Source organism: Prionailurus bengalensis, chromosome D3 (genome assembly GCF_016509475.1).
Source record: "Prionailurus bengalensis isolate Pbe53 chromosome D3, Fcat_Pben_1.1_paternal_pri, whole genome shotgun sequence".
Lineage (NCBI taxonomy): Eukaryota > Metazoa > Chordata > Mammalia > Carnivora > Felidae > Prionailurus > Prionailurus bengalensis.
Genome location: NC_057356.1, coordinates 69,190,505 through 69,206,442, shown reverse-complemented (window position 1 = coordinate 69,206,442; position 15,938 = coordinate 69,190,505).

Below are 15,938 nucleotides of genomic sequence, written 5' to 3'. Positions count from 1 at the left end.
TTTCATTTGGGCGGTTGACCTCTAACATATGAGCTCTTGGGAACCCTGTCTCCATCTGTCATGCCTCAGGGATGAGGCAGTGGGTAACCTGTGAGCCAAAAACCCCCTTCTCTGTTCTGGGTTGCTCAAAGCCATAGTCCCTAGGACTTTAACCGGACAGTGTGGAGGATGTGTCTTTGCTACATGTAGATCCCCTAGGGGAATTAGGTATTCCTGCAAAGTTGGTTATCCTACCTGGAAAGGGGGAGAAAGAAAGAAAGAAAGAAAGAAAGAAAGAGGGAAGGAGGGAAGGGAAGGGAAGGGAAGGGAAGGGAAGGGAAGGGACGGAAGAAAAAACAGATTCAACAAAGCCCATATCCATTTTTTTAAACTGCCAAGGCTATTAAACCACTTAAGTTTTATTGCTGGTTGGTTAGAGTGCCCTCCTGTGTCTCTATAATAAAATATAATGTGATAACTGTCAAAAGACATAACGAAATTACAATCACAGCATCAGAGTAATGTGTAACATCGACTGTTTGTTATGCTTCATACTTTCCAGAAGAACCACGAGATCTGGGGAGCCTCCTGTGTGGAGGAAGTCTGTCTGAGGAGTTTCAACGGAAAATTCTGGGTTTGTGTTGCAGTCAAAATTTCAAGGTTTCAGGCTACGCTAGTGAAGGATTCTGGTCATTCTTTTTGGCTACCAACATGTGAAGGCACCTTTCCGTGTTAGAGGAATGAATTCCCCTCTTAGGAGGCCTCTCCTGCTTCCCTTGTTGTTAGAGTTCTCACTTTAAATTCCGTCAGTCGAACTCTGCACTGGGAGCCAGTGAGGCTAGAAGCAGGTAGCCTCTCTCAGTGGGGCAGCAGCTCTGGTAGGCAGCTCTGTTTCTCTGGCACAGCAGTGGGAAGTGGGATTTAGGCACTGCCTGTGCCTGAACCATCTCCAAAGCCTGGTTCCTGTGCCCCACAGAGATTCTGGTAACTACCCAGTATCATTTTAATGATTCTCTTCTGCATAAATGAGCCAGAAACTATAGTGCTTGCAACAAAGGAGATGGCTTAATCACCACATGTAAATTGAGCAGCTATTACAGGTAAAGCACTGAGCAGAGCACCCCCAAGGAACGTTCACGAGGCCATCCCGGCTCTCACGAACACAAGGCAGAAAGTTAGAAGTGGCAACAGCTTGCTGCGGAGGGGTTACCAGACATCCAGTGCTGTCCGACAGAAATATAATACAAGCCACATGTCTTTTTTTTTTTAATTTTTTTTTTCAACGTTTATTTATTTTTTGGGACAGAGAGAGACAGAGCATGAACGGGGGAGGGGCAGAGAGAGAGGGAGACACAGAATCGGAAACAGGCTCCAGGCTCTGAGCCATCAGCCCAAAGCCTGACGCAGGGCTCGAACTCACGGACTGCAGGATCGTGACCTGGCTGAAGTCGGGATCGTGACCTGGCTGAAGTCGGACGCTTAACCGACTGCGCCACCCAGGCGCCCCTACAAGCCACATGTCTTAATCAGCTCAGGTTACGATAGCAAAATCCTGTAGACTAGATGGCTCGCACAACAGAAATTTATTTTCTCACTTCTGGAAGCTAGAAGTCTGAGATCAGGATGCCAGCATGGTTAGGTTCTGATGAAAACCCTCTTTTTGGCTTATAGATAGTCATCTTCTCACTATGCCCTCACATGGGAGGGAGAAAGAGAGAGAGAAAGAGAATGCTAGCTCCCTGGTCTCTTCTCATAAGGGCACTAATTCCCATCATTAGGGCCCCAACCTCCTGACCCCATCTAAACCTAATTATCTTTCAAAGGCCCCATCTCTAAATACCATCATACTGGGGGTCAGGGCTCCAACATATGAATTTGGGTGGGGGGACACAATTCTCTCCGTAGCTCCACATGTATATTTTTGCATTTTCTAATAGCAACACAAAAAGATAAAAAGAAACTTGTGAAATTAATTTAAATAATATATTTTCGTGGCACCTGGGTGGCTCGGTCGGTGAAGCATCTGACTCTTGATTTGGGCTCAGGTCAGGATCTTGTGGTTGTGAGATCGAGCCCCATGTCAGGCTCTGAGCTGGCTGTGGAGTCTGCTTGGGATTTTCTCTCTCTCTCTCCCTCTCTCAAAATAAATAAATAAACTTTTTAAAAATAATATATTTTGGGGCGCCTGGGTGGCGCAGTCGGTTAAGCGTCCAACTTCAGCCAGGTCACGATCTCGCGGTCCGTGAGTTCGAGCCCCGCGTCAGGCTCTGGGCTGATGGCTCGGAGCCTGGAGCCTGTTTCCGATTCTGTGTCTCCCTCTCTCTCTGCCCCTCCCCCGTTCATGTTCTGTCTCTCTCTGTCCCAAAAATAAATAAAAAAACGTTGAAAAAAAAAATTTTTTTAAATAATAAATAAATAAATAAATAAATAAAAATAATATATTTTGTTGAACACAATAGGTCTAAAATGGTATTTCAACATGTCGTCAATATAGAAGAGTATTAACGAGATGTCTTACGTTCTTGTTCTTGTACTGTGTACTTACAACGCATGTCAAATCAGACCAGCCACATTTCAAGTGCTCAGTAACCACGCATAACTGGTGGCTACCATGTTGGACGGCAGAAACCTAGTGTTAAAACTAAGACAGATCTTAGAGATCATTCAGTAGAACTATCTCGCTTTACAAATAATGAAACCAAGACTCAGCCAAAATAACCGACATGCTCAGAATCACACAGCTGGTAAAAAGGCAGAGATGAAACACAAACCCAGGTTTCTGATTCCAAAATCAGTGCTTTTCTTGTGTCCTCTCTCTGTTCAAGGACAGAAACGATGAGCTGAGAGGACCCAACTTAGTGGAAATCCTGGAATAAAGGTAAATCACTGGTTCCAAGAAAGAAAAGAAAAAAAAAAAAGAGTACAAACTTGACCCCTTCTAATATTTATTAAACATCTGTCACGTGTCCAGAATTAAGCTTAATGCTATAATAAACTCAAAAAAGAAGTGGAAACTATAATTAAATGCACAGCTTACTCAAACTATACATTATACATTCAAAGAAGAAAAAAATATAAGTGAATCAAAGCTATTGGGAAAAGTATTGGGGGGGAAGCAGGACTTGACAAGCCCTTAAAGAATGGAAAAGCCTTATGTCTCAACTCTTGGCTGGCACTGGGATCCTCTAAGTTATTTACTACTTACAATTTTTGGCAAAGGAGTGCAAACCTCCTTCAAGGGAGGAGCATCCGTCTGCTTACTGTCTCTTACTTCTGACCGACTAGCAGGAATTAAAGTAAACTGGCTCTCCCTTTGACAAACTCAAAAGCCTGAGGTCTTCAGCCACTGAACTTTATATCAATCAACAGCAGCTTTTCTCCCAAAAGGAAAGACTGGAACAGCATTTCCCAGTGTGTGGGCCAGAAATGGTAACAGGTGCTACACGGAATAAAATGGGAACGCTGAGTAAAATACAAGCTATAACAGGCATCCTCCCTGCAGAACTTCCAAGGACCTTCAATCTGCTTTAACCCTGCAGTGGCTTCAAGTTCAAAATTAAGATCCTTCACATGGCCTACAACCCTCTCCATGGACTGCCCTGGGGAATGGCACCACCCCAGCTCACACCACCCTCCTCTTCTCTCTCTCCCTTCCTGCCCCATGGGCCTTCTCTTCAGTTCCTCTGCCTGCTCTAATAAAATACCCATGAGCTATCTGTGACTTTTGAGCCCTTGAAATGGGACCAGTCTCAACAAAGATATGCTGTGAGTATAGAAGACATACCGCATTGCAAAGACTTAGAACAAAAAAGTAAATAAAATACCGCATTCAGGGGTGCCTGGGTGGCTCAGTCGGTTAAGCATCTGACTTCGGCTCAGGTCATGATCTCACAGTGCATGGGTTCGAGCCCCACGTCAGGCTCTGCGCTGACAGCTCAGAGCCTGGAGCCCGCTTCGGATTCTGTGTCTCCCTCTCTCTCTGACCCTCCCCTGCTCATGCTCTGTTTCTCTCTGTCTCAAAAATAATAAACCTTAAAAAAAAATTTATGAAAAAATAAAATAAAATACTGCATTCATAATTGTTTATGTTGATTAAATGCTGAAATGACAATATTTTGGATATATTGAGTTAGGTAAAATACATCATTAAAATTAATTTCATATTTTATTTTTTTTGTAACATGGCTGCCATAATATGAAAATTTTTTATTACATATGTGGCTCACATTATATTTCTATTGGATATTCTAAAGCGTCAAGATTTGACCTTTGACCCTGGTTAACACTAACTCTTATCAAACTTCAGATATCCATTTGTGTTTTCTTCTTTTAGAGACACTTTCCCTGGCCCCTGGCCTACGTTTCCTATAAGCTTAGCCCTTTATTTTATAGAACTTACCTGGCTCTGTAATTAGACATTATTTGTTTGGCTATTTGATTAATGTCCATCTCCTTGTTAGTGTATAAACCCCATGAAAGCAGCTTCTATATTTGATTTTGGTGTTTTGTTTTGTTTTTTCTCCTGGAGCCCAGCATAAATCCTGGCACATAGAAAGAACTTGTGAAATATTTGTTGAATGATTAATTCCATAAATAAAGTATATGATAAATTTCCAAGACAGGGACAGAGTATCTGGCTTTTGCTAATTTGATTTGGCCACGGAAACCTCACCCCGTGAAAAGTTTAGTGAAGGCTCAGAATTCTCCAAAAAGATAGTCTGGAGAGCACTGTGTTGGGAATTGTAACTACAGAGGAAATTAACTGAGCCTCAGTTTTAATCTCCATTTGTAGTATGACCTCAGCTCTCCCATATGCTGCAGGTAGCTATGGGTAGGCTTCTCTGGATTTGTTTGTTTGTTTGTTTCCCTTCCTCTGCAAATCACAACCTCAGCACCTCAGATTCTTTTACTTAGGAGACATCTAGAGAGAGCTAAGTAATTCTCCTTAATAAAGAGATGTTCTTGCAAATCCGTATTTGCGGCTTACACGTGGTTGTTTTCCTCCTGTTTATATACAGGCATTGAACAGGTCAAATACTGGGTTTAACCAGGGGGTCAGATGGCTTAAGGAATTTACCTAAGAAACTAGTCAGGCCGGGCACATTACTTTGGGAAGAGACCGTATGCAGTGCTGGGCTACATTATCAGAATGAGACCCAGGGAAAGGATATTAAGCCCCATTCACACCCTCTACCCCCCACAAAACCAGAGTGGTTCGGCTCAGAGTGCCATTGAATTCACTGTTAGTAATCTTTTCCAACTAGCCCTACATACAAAAACTCAATAACCACTGTGATCCCAGCCAAGAACTTCGGGGTCCTGAGCAGGCCCCGGGGGTCACACCTTCCACAGAGAGGACAAAAAGACAGCACCCAACTCCGCGCAGAGGGAGCCCAGCTGAGCAAACCGTGCAGGCCCTGCGAGGACTCTTTCTCTCGCCCATCACGTCCACACAACAGAACAGGCAAACGAAAGGCTGAAGCAGAGGGGCTCGTTGCCAAACTGAGAAGCACGGATAATGGCTCAAATGACAGCCTGGAAGACTAGATCACCAAATTAAGTCCATTTTGAAATGCTCTGGCATTTCCAAAGCTCTGTAAAAAGAAAAAATTTTAACCTAATTCAAAAAGGTCCATCTTCTAGCAAAATCTGTTACAAAGAACTGACCCCAGGATATCTAGAGACCCAATAACCACAAGAGAAGATTGATAGTGACCAACAATTTTATCTTTACAACCCCCAGAGTGCCAGATGTATATGGTTCCCCAGATAAATTCCCTTAAACTACCACACGTTCAGTTAAATCCAATTTTTCACATATTCCTATATCTACACCTACGTAGCAGATAATAGCTGGGAAAAAAAACACACGAGCTTGCTAAGTTAAAGTAACCACCACTAACCTCACGTGGTCTTTGAAGTTTGCCTAGCAACCAACTGAAATTCCCGTAGACAATTTCCTCTTTCTACTCCTTCTCTTAGACAACTCTCTCCCATCTTGTCCTCTGCCCTCAGACCTCCAGTGTCTCCCCCATCCATCATCCTGATGATCTGACTTCCCGTCTCACTGGGAAAATAAAGTCAATCAGAAGAGAACATCCACAAACCTCTACCATCACACCCATCCATCTGTTCACATCTGTCCCCATGTCCTCAGCCCGCCTCCTGTTGCTAAGGATGAACATTCTACTGCTGTCTAAGCACCACCCCCCGCCAGGGGAGCCCCAGTTAAACACCAGATTCCATCCCCTCTCACCCACATGAGAACATCACCCCAACAATCCCCCTCTCTATTGATTGTTTCCATGGATCATCAGCACACAAACACGAGTTACAATGTCTCCGTCTTAAAAAAAATTGCATTGACTCCACCTCCTTCTGTCTCAAGACTCACCTTCTCTGCTGCTCTTTACAGCAAAATTCCTTTAAAGAGTCCCTAATCCCTGATTCCAATTCCTCTCCTCCCATCCCACTCGGACTCCACCACCTTTCCACAATCTCTCTCATCAAGGTCACCAGTGGCTTCCACACAGCCAGGTCAATCCCCAGCCCTTGTCTTACCCCCATCATGGCCACTCCCTCAGCCTTGGAAACTCATCTGGCTTATAAATCCTCCTTGTTCACTGGTCCCTCCTCCTCAGTCTCTCTGCTGACTGACTTCTCATTGTTGGCATAGCTAGAGCACCCTAGGGCTCCATCTATGGAGCTCTTATGTTCCTTTATCTAAAATCACTCCCTCAATAATCTCACCTATTTTCACGCCTTCAAAGACGTCTGTATGTGATTCTCAAACATACAGAGATATATACAGATGTATAGATATGATAGAGAGAGAGAGATAAAGACAGAGATAGAGATATATAACCCCCAGCCTGAACCTCTTCCCTGAACTCGAGACTTGTTCATGACCTTAGATGTCTTAAAGCCATCTCAAACATACCATGTTTAAAACTGAATCCCTGATCTTTCCCCCCAAACCTACTCCTGCCTCAGTCATCTTTCCAATTTCAGTAAATGGAAAACTAATCCTTTCAGTCACTCAAGCCAAAAATGGGAGCTGACTTTGACTTCTCCCTTTTTTTTCTCATCTCACATCCAACATTCAACAGTTCCTGGTGGCTTCCCCTTCAATGCTCATCCAGAATCTGACCACCGTTTAATACCTCCATTGCCCCCACTATCATCTGTCACCTGAAATAAACCATCTGAAATACCTTCCAGTGGCTCCCCAATTCCTTTGTAGTAAAGTTGAGTCCTTCTAATAAAGGGCCAGGCTCTGCAAGGCCTCCCCTGTACCTCTCTGACATTAATTCACCCTACTTTCCACCCGACTCAACCCCCTCCTCATTCTGGCCTTCTTATTGTTCTCTGAACACACCATCCATGTTCCATCTTGGAGCTTTCACCTTTGCTGTTCCTTCTACTGATTCCCCAGGTATTTACAGGGCTCCCTCCCTCCCTGCCTTCAGATCTGTGCTCCCATGTCTTCATGAGGCTTCCCTGATGACCCAATTGAAAGTTGTAATCCCCCCACACACACACACTGACATTCCCTATCTCCCTCCCCTGCTTTATTTTTCTCCCTAACACTTACCACCATCTGGCACGTGATGTATCTTAACTTCTTATTTGTTTACAGTCTGCCTTTCCCTGCTAGGATGAAAGGGATTTTTGTGTATGCTGGTCATTGCTGTATCTCCAGAACCAGGACTTAATAAATACTTGTTGAGTAAGTGCCTGAATAAAATCCGTAACTAAACGTTTTCAGAGCTTCAAAATAAAAGAAGAAAAGCTTCGAAATCCTTTCTACAAAATCAGAATAACACTGATATCAAAATCTGACAAAGATTGAAATGCAGAAAGAAAAAAGGAAAGAAAAAAAACTATAAGCCATCTCATTTCAAATGTTTTAAGTAAAATATTAGGAAAAGAATCTTTAAGAAGGATATAAACACAGAAGATAAATGAAAAACATAGTAAGCTTGACTACACAAAAACTTTTAAAACTTTTTTACTGCAGGAAAAAGCACTTCAGGGGCGCCTGGCTGGTTTATTTGGTAGAGCACACAACTCTTGATCTCAGGGTTATTAAGTTCAGGCCCCACGTTAGGTGTTGAGATTACTTTAAAAAAATAAAATATTTTTTAAAAATTTTAAATGCAGTTAGAAGACAATTTTGGACTGAGTTCCATAATATTTGTTTACATATAAGAACCCATTTCTAAATTTTGAAAGAATTTTTAAAAAAAGAATCCAGGGGTGCCTGGCTGGTTCAGTCAGAAGAAGCATGTGACTCTTGATCTCAGGGTTGTGAGTCTGACCCACACGTTGGGTGCTGAGATTAGTTGAATAAATAAATAAACTTTTAAAAAAATACAATATGTCACCTCGCGCAAATCAGAAAAAGGACTCCCTTCCTCAAAATATTTTACTTCCACTTTTCTGAAAAAGACCACACCATGCTAATTTTGTAGGACCAGACACTTCACTGCTATCTGCCAGAAAAATGGCATAATATTGAAATCTATGATCTCTGTGATGTGAATAGCAACCCCTAGGTTGGAGAGTATACAACCCACACAGCCATCGACACCCCCTATATTCTAGACTTACGTAATGGTAAATAGTATTTTTCACTTTCAGGAACATCCACTAAGATTAAAACATGGCGTTGGATGCCAGTAAATTCTTTTTTTTTTTTTTTTCCCTGCATGGTGAAAAGCATTCTTGCCCCCTCCCCAAATTCCAGTAATCAGTAATACCCTTTAATCATTGGAGCAATCATAAACACTCTTAGGCTTTTCCAAAATGCCCCCAGGAAATAGCACCCCCTCCCCACCCCGCCCTTTGAGAACCAAGAACCAGTGGTGTAGACTGGTTGGAAGGGGTGGAGGAAGATTTTAACTCTTTATTTCATGCTTTTTTATACGGCTTGAATTTTTCACTGTGTGCATGCATAAGAAAATGAATAATTAAAGTATGAAAATATAAATTAATTAAATTAGTACACGGAAGAGCTAAATATTAGAGATAGAGGAATGATTCCAAGGAAGACACATAATATTGATCCCAGTACCTAATAGTTAACAGAGGTCTGAAGTCTACCACCCTCTCAGCAGTAACTGGTTGAGAGAGCCTGGTCCAGAAAGCCAAGAGCTTGACTCTGCCCCTAGGAAAACCCAAAATCAACAACCACCCTCACAGTGTGTTGCATCTCAAACCGGACAGATGGCATTATCTAGTGCAATAGTGTTCGAGCTCTTTGTAGATGGCAGAGCTCCTAAAGGTCATGATGCTTTTTGCCGAAGAGGGTTAAATGTTAAAATATTCCATTCTATCGCAGAAACTATGATCTCACATAAACCATTTATTTAGCTCATCTGGGTTGCTTTAAAATGTCAGTTTAATGAAATTTGCAAACTACAAAACGCAGTGTGAAAATACAGATGGAACACCAGCTGTCTCGACATTATTGGCCGGTCCTGGGTTTTCCATTACTACCCCTTTGTTACTTGTTGGTGTTCTTTTCTCTGTTAAAGGCACACAATAGTAGAAAGCACAAATACTTTAAGAAAGATGATGGCTTTTCTGTAAGCCTAAACTAGTTCAAAATAAAACTTTTTTTTTTTTTGACATGATAAAATCCAAATAAGGTTTGCAGTTAGGCTGGGAGTATTGTGCCCATGTCGGGGCCCTTGTTTTGACCATTCCACAGTGGTTATGTAGGGTGTCAACATTAGGGGGAGCTGGGTAAGGGAGAAGGAGCCCTCTGTACGATTGTTGCAACTTGTAAGGCAAAAATTAGTTCAAAACGAAGTTTAAAATTTTATTTTACAAAATAGGAATACACAGCGCTGATGTAAAATTACAAAAAAAAAAATCCAAAGTTAAAAAAAATTATGGGAGACGTACAACATAGTGACTATAGTTGGTGTAGTGCGTATTTGAAATCGCTGTGTAGATCTTGAAAGTTCTCATCACAAGAGAAAAACATTTTATGTGTGGTGATGGATGTGAACCAGACTTATTGTGCTGGTTATTTTGAAATATATACTGATATCAACTCATTTTGCTATATTCCTGAAATGAGTATAATACCTCCATTTTTTTAAGTTATGGGAGAAAACTACGGGAGAATATTATTGATGTTAATATTTTTTCTGCAAATTAGGGAAAAGCAGTTATTCCGTTTTAGTTAAGAGTGTTTTTATCTCTTCTTGAAACTCACCAGAAGGAGCACAGTTTGGAAAACACAGGTGGCGGAGGCATTGGAGGGAGCAGAGGAAGGGACAGTGGGGTGAGGGGGTAGTGACCCAGAGAATCCAACCTGGTTTTGCTCTAATTCAATCAGCATAACCCCTTCGTTTCCTCACTTGTAAAATGAGAAGGTAAACCAGATCTTTCTTACCTGAGAAGCCTAGGCACATTTATGTTGAAAAGTCCCTCAAGATGTTTATCCTATTCATCCTTAAAAATCTAAGTCAGGGCACCTGGGTGGCGCAGTCGGTTGGGCGTCCGACTTCAGCCAGGTCACGATCTCGCGGTCCGTGAGTTCAAGCCCCGCGTCGGGCTCTGGGCTGATGGCTCAGAGCCTGGAGCCTGTTTCCGATTCTGTGTCTCCCTCTCTCTCTGCCCCTCCCCCATTCATGCTCTGTCTCTCTCTATCCCAAAAATAAATAAACGTTGAAAAAAAACATTAAAAAAAAAATCTAAGTCAGAGGTCTCCAGAGGCAAGAGAAATAAAAGCAAAAATGAACTATTGAGACCCCACCAAGATGTAAAGCTTCTGCCCTTTGCACTGCAAAGGAAACAATCAACACAACTAAAAGGCAACTGATAGAATGGGAGAAGATATTTGCAAATGACATATCGGATAAAGGGTTAGTATCCAAAATCTATAAAGAACTTACCAAACTCAGCACCTAAAAAAACAAATAATCCGGAAGAAATGGGCAGAAGATATGAATAGACACTTTTCCAAAGAAGACATCCAGATGGCCAACCAACACATGAAACGATGCTTAACATCTCTCATCATCAGGGAAATACAAATCAAAAACCACAATGAGATACCACCTCACACTGGTCAGAATGGCTAAAATGGACAACTCGGGAAACAACAGATGCTGGCGAGGATGTGGAGAAAGGGGAACCCTTTTGCACTGTTGGTAGGAATGCTTCCTGGTGCAGCCGCTCTGGAAAACAGTGTGGAGGTTCTCCAAAAAATTAAAAATAGAACTAACGACCCCACGACCCAGCAATTGTACTACTAGGAATTTATCCACAGGATACAAAAATGCTGACTTGAAGGGGCACACGCACCCCAGTATCTACAGCAGTGCTATCAACAATAACCAAATTATGAAAAGATCCCAAATGTCCATCAAGAGATGAATGGATTAAGAAGATGGGGTATATATGCACAATGGAATAGTATTTGGCAAGGAAAAAGAATGAAATCTTGCCATCTGCAACAACATGGATGGAACTGAAGGGTATTATGCTAAGCAAAATAAGTCAGTCAGAGAAAGACAGATATCGTATGATTTCACTCATACGTGGAATTTGAAAAACTCAACAGATGAACAAAGGGGAAGAGAAGGAAAAATAAGATAAAAACAGAGAGGGAGGTAAGCAAGAGATTCCTAAATACAGAGAAGAAACTGAGGGCTGCCGGAAGGGGGAGTGGGAAGGTGAAATGGGTGACAGGCATTAAGGAGGACACTTTTGGGGATCACCACTGGGTGTCCTAGGTAAGAGATGAATCGCTAGGTTCTACTCCTGAAGACCAGATTACACTGCATGTTAACTAACTTGAATACAAACTTTCAAAAAATCTAAGTCAGAAATCACCTCTTCCATGAAGCCTTCCTTGCCAGGAAAAGGCCAACTAGAATGCTGGAGATGTTCCGAGATGCAGTAAATCTACCTTATAAACCGAAAGGAGCTGACTGGCTCAAGAGTAGACTGTAATAAATACCATGGTGCTTCACCCAAATGCCCTTCAGGTGTAAGGCATGCGCCCTCCCGGTCGATGGAAGTGTGGGCTGCTGACGACTCAGAGCAGAGTTCTTCCCGGGAAGTGCTCTTGGTTTAAGGGAATTGCCTGCCCAAAGTCACTCTCCCATCCCCCACTGTAACCTGCATATGCTGTCTGGTAGACCGGGTGGGGGCGGACAGGGTGGCGCAAAGGCCAGGTTTCGTTGCCTGCCTCAACTTCACAGGTCGCTGCTGGATGACTGGGGCCTCTGTAGCATCACAGTTCGCCACCTTCCTCTGCCCACTTCTGCTGCCTGTCTCCCTCCCTGATAGGATCCCGGGAACGTTCCCCTACTAAACCACCTACACACGAAACGCTGCTTCAAGTCCATTCTCTGGGGAATCCATCCCAAGACAATCACACGCACCAATACCTTGAAATTACCCAACCCACTTTAAGAAATCTGTCCTTCATTCTTTGTGTACAAAGTCACACACGCACAGAATAACTTATTGCAAATAGCAACACATTGTAAACAATGTCCATGGACAGGGAACTAGGCAAATGAGAATACTTATACGTACATGTTTACACAACCACAGAATATTTCTGGAAGGATTTAGAAGAAACTAGAAACACTAGTTTCCTCTGGAGAGAGCATTCGGGTGAGCGGGGAGAGGGGTTTTTTTTTGTTTGTTTGTTGACTCCATAGCTTTTTGGAACCTTTTGAATTTTGAACTGTATGAATACCTAATCTATTCAAAGCTAAATTGACGCAAGTAGAGCAAAATAAAATAAGTGTTGCGGACCTAAAGGAGGCCTCTGGGCTTGGAGAACAGTAGCTGTGGATGGTTCTCGGGAAGAGGCTTCAACAGAATGACGGAAGCAGTACATTTCAGGCGGTGCTGGGAGGAGTGGAGAGAGGAAAGGGAGGCCCCCCTTTCTAGATGTCCAGGACAGCAGACAGCAGACGTTTCCTCTGGACCCCCCACCCCGTCCTTCGTGCCCTCAGTCAAGCAAAGCCCCTTCGGGGGCTGGCCAGCAGCCTGTGAGGTTGCCCAGACCCCCAAATTCGCCCATCCAGGAACAAGCGTGGCCAAATTTCTCTCAGCGTTTGAACTGAAGTATGTAGAAGCCAAAGAGTCAAGCCAGAATGATGCACAGAGAGAGGCTGTCAGACAGAGGGATCACGGCCCACGAAGCGAGCCAAAGCCAGGTAGGAGGTGGGGACAAGACACGCAGAGCTGCAGGTGAGGAACTTTCGCCGGAGGGTAAACGCAAGAGCCAGGGCGAGAAGGTAGCTGCGTCCCAACAACGGTGATTGCACAAAGCTAGGGCCGAGATCCACGGACTGCCGCTCTTGAGGCCGCCAGCCCTGCCTTAGACAAGGGGGTCACAAGGTGTGGTCCTCAGACCCATAGCATCAGCATCACCTGGGGATTTGCTGGACATGCATATTCTCTGGCCCTTCCCTAGTCTGACTGAAAACGCTGGAGGTGGCCCAGCCATCTGTGCCTTAACAAGCCCGCCAGGTGATTCTGATGCACTTGAGAACCACTGGCACCTTAGACCCCGATGCCCAGAGGTACCAGGACTCCTGTGTATGGATCCCTGGCGGTGAGTGTCTTTATCACCAACCCCACCGCTAAAGCCAGCATGAGCTCTCTAGCAGAAGATCTTGTTTCCCGCATCAAAAGAGCCTCGTATAGCCTTACCCCACTGGGCAAGTGAACTCCAACCCTTACGACACTTACGTGAAGCTTCGGCTCAAGGGCCACCTCCTCCAAGAAGCTTTCCCAGCAGATCTCTCGCCGTCCAGGCTAGGCCTCCCCAAAACCTCTAGCTCAACACTTATGACTCGGTCCCATAACCAGGGATTTATTAGTTCACTTCCCACTGGGATGGGACTATGTCCTCACTGTATCTCCAGCGCTGGAAATGCAATTAATACTATTAACAGCTATTATTATTAAGCACTCAATAAATGAATATAATACATATATATTGAGTGATTACAGAGTTCCATAAATCACCACGGCTTCCTTAAACAGCGCTTAACTCTTCTCCGGTGAGCCTGCTGAGCCAAGTGATAATTGTTACTAACCGGCTGTGACAGCTCCTGAGCTGAATTAACCCTTTGTTTCTGTGCAGGGAATTCCAAGTAGTCAAGCAGATAATCACGGACGGGAGTAGCAGATGAGGGCCACAAGACATGCCCAGCCAATCGGGCCTGTCTTTGAGGTGCAGGTAAAAGGTGCCTTCACTCAAGGATTCTGCCTAACAGGGAGGCAGACCCACAATAGACCCTTAGAACACAAAGGAGAAGTTTTACAAGGATGACACAATAATAAGATAATAAAGGGAAAGTCAGGGGAGGGGGGACAAGAAAATACTTAGATATATAACTAAGTTAGCCAAAACCGTGAGTGGATAAATCAGAGAGAATACGCATAGCTGCTATGACCCTCATTTCTATAACAGGTCACAAGGCTGCAGTTGATATTTGTGACTTTCTTCTTCCGCTGCCCATTCCATGTTCCATCTGCCCTGGTGTGGTGAGCCAAACCTTCAATTCCTGAATGGTCTGAAACCCCAGTGAGCTTGTCTTTTTTTGTCTTTTTTTTTTTAGATGGTATACGTTTACGTTAGCTTCTATTATAGGACATGGAAGTACCAAGAGGTACCCAGAGAATGCCCGGGGTCCAGACAGGGTCGTCTTTGCCCCAGTTGCGTGACAGCAACCAAATTTCCCAGGTCATGAGGATCGATCCCTCTGGCCACGAGGTGCACTCATCTTTCAATTCTATGGAACCAATACGCTGTCTCCCAGTGCAACCATTCCTCTCTTGGGAAACTAAGACCTCCAAACCAACAGAGCCCAGAGTTGCAGGAACAGCAAGCAAAAATTCTATGAATCGGTTAAGTGTAATAGTTAACGGAGCCACTCCCTGTCTTTCCCTCGATTCCTAGACCCGTATGCTCTGCCCGTGGGAAAAGTAGCACCGCATTTTGGTCACCAATCCAAAGCGTGTGCCACATCCTGTAAGCCAAAACCTCAGCTTTCCAGCTTGCTCCTCCAACTGGCATGGTATCTACGTGTTCTATTCCACAGCTCAGGCCAAACGGGGCACATGGTGAGAACAGTGATCTCCATGGGCTTGAGCCCACTGCCACTTTTTTTCCCCCCGGAAATGAAATGAAATGAGCTCCTTGGTCGCAAGCAATGTTGTGTGGTATACATTTCAGTGTATGAGGCATTCCCTAAATCCACAGATGGTGCTGGTGCCGTGTGTCACAACTGGAGAAGGCAAATCACATTCAGAATACTACCTATTCCAGTTATAGCAAAATATTGCTCCTTTCCTAATGAAAGGGACCCAGTGTCATCGACCTGCCACCGGGTGGCTTCATAACCCCACCCACCACCCTCCAGGGAAAACTGCTGCACTGGGGGCTTAGCAGTGGTGCCTGCAGATTAGACTCTCAGCAAGAGGGGACCCATGTTTGTTTTGGTGAAGGGAAGACCTTCTCAGAAGTCTGTGCATCAACTAATCAGGGCCTGCCCTCTCATTAGGAGGCCCCAGAAGGAGCTAGGAGGCCCCTCCTTCTCAGAAATTTCCGTGGAGCTCGTCCTCCAATACTCTAATTCTGATGCCCCCAATCTCTTCTTCTTGTCCCCATCTCCCTCCCCAGGGATGATAGCTGCTTTCTTACTTCTGTGTTGTAGTTTTGTTCTTTTGGCCAATGGGAAGCGAACGGTGGGAGGAAGGAAGAAGCCTGGGTGTTCATCCCCCTCCCTCTCTGTCTCTTGCAGCTTCTCCGGAGGAGGCTCTGTCTGCCCCAGGGCTCCAATGGCTGTCAGACCTGCTGTGGTTCCAATCTTCCTCGGAAGATCCCAGCCTCTGGCTCTGACCACACTACCCCCTCCCCCTGACCCTCTGACCGAGGGGTGGGAGGCACTTCCTTCCATTGCTGTCCT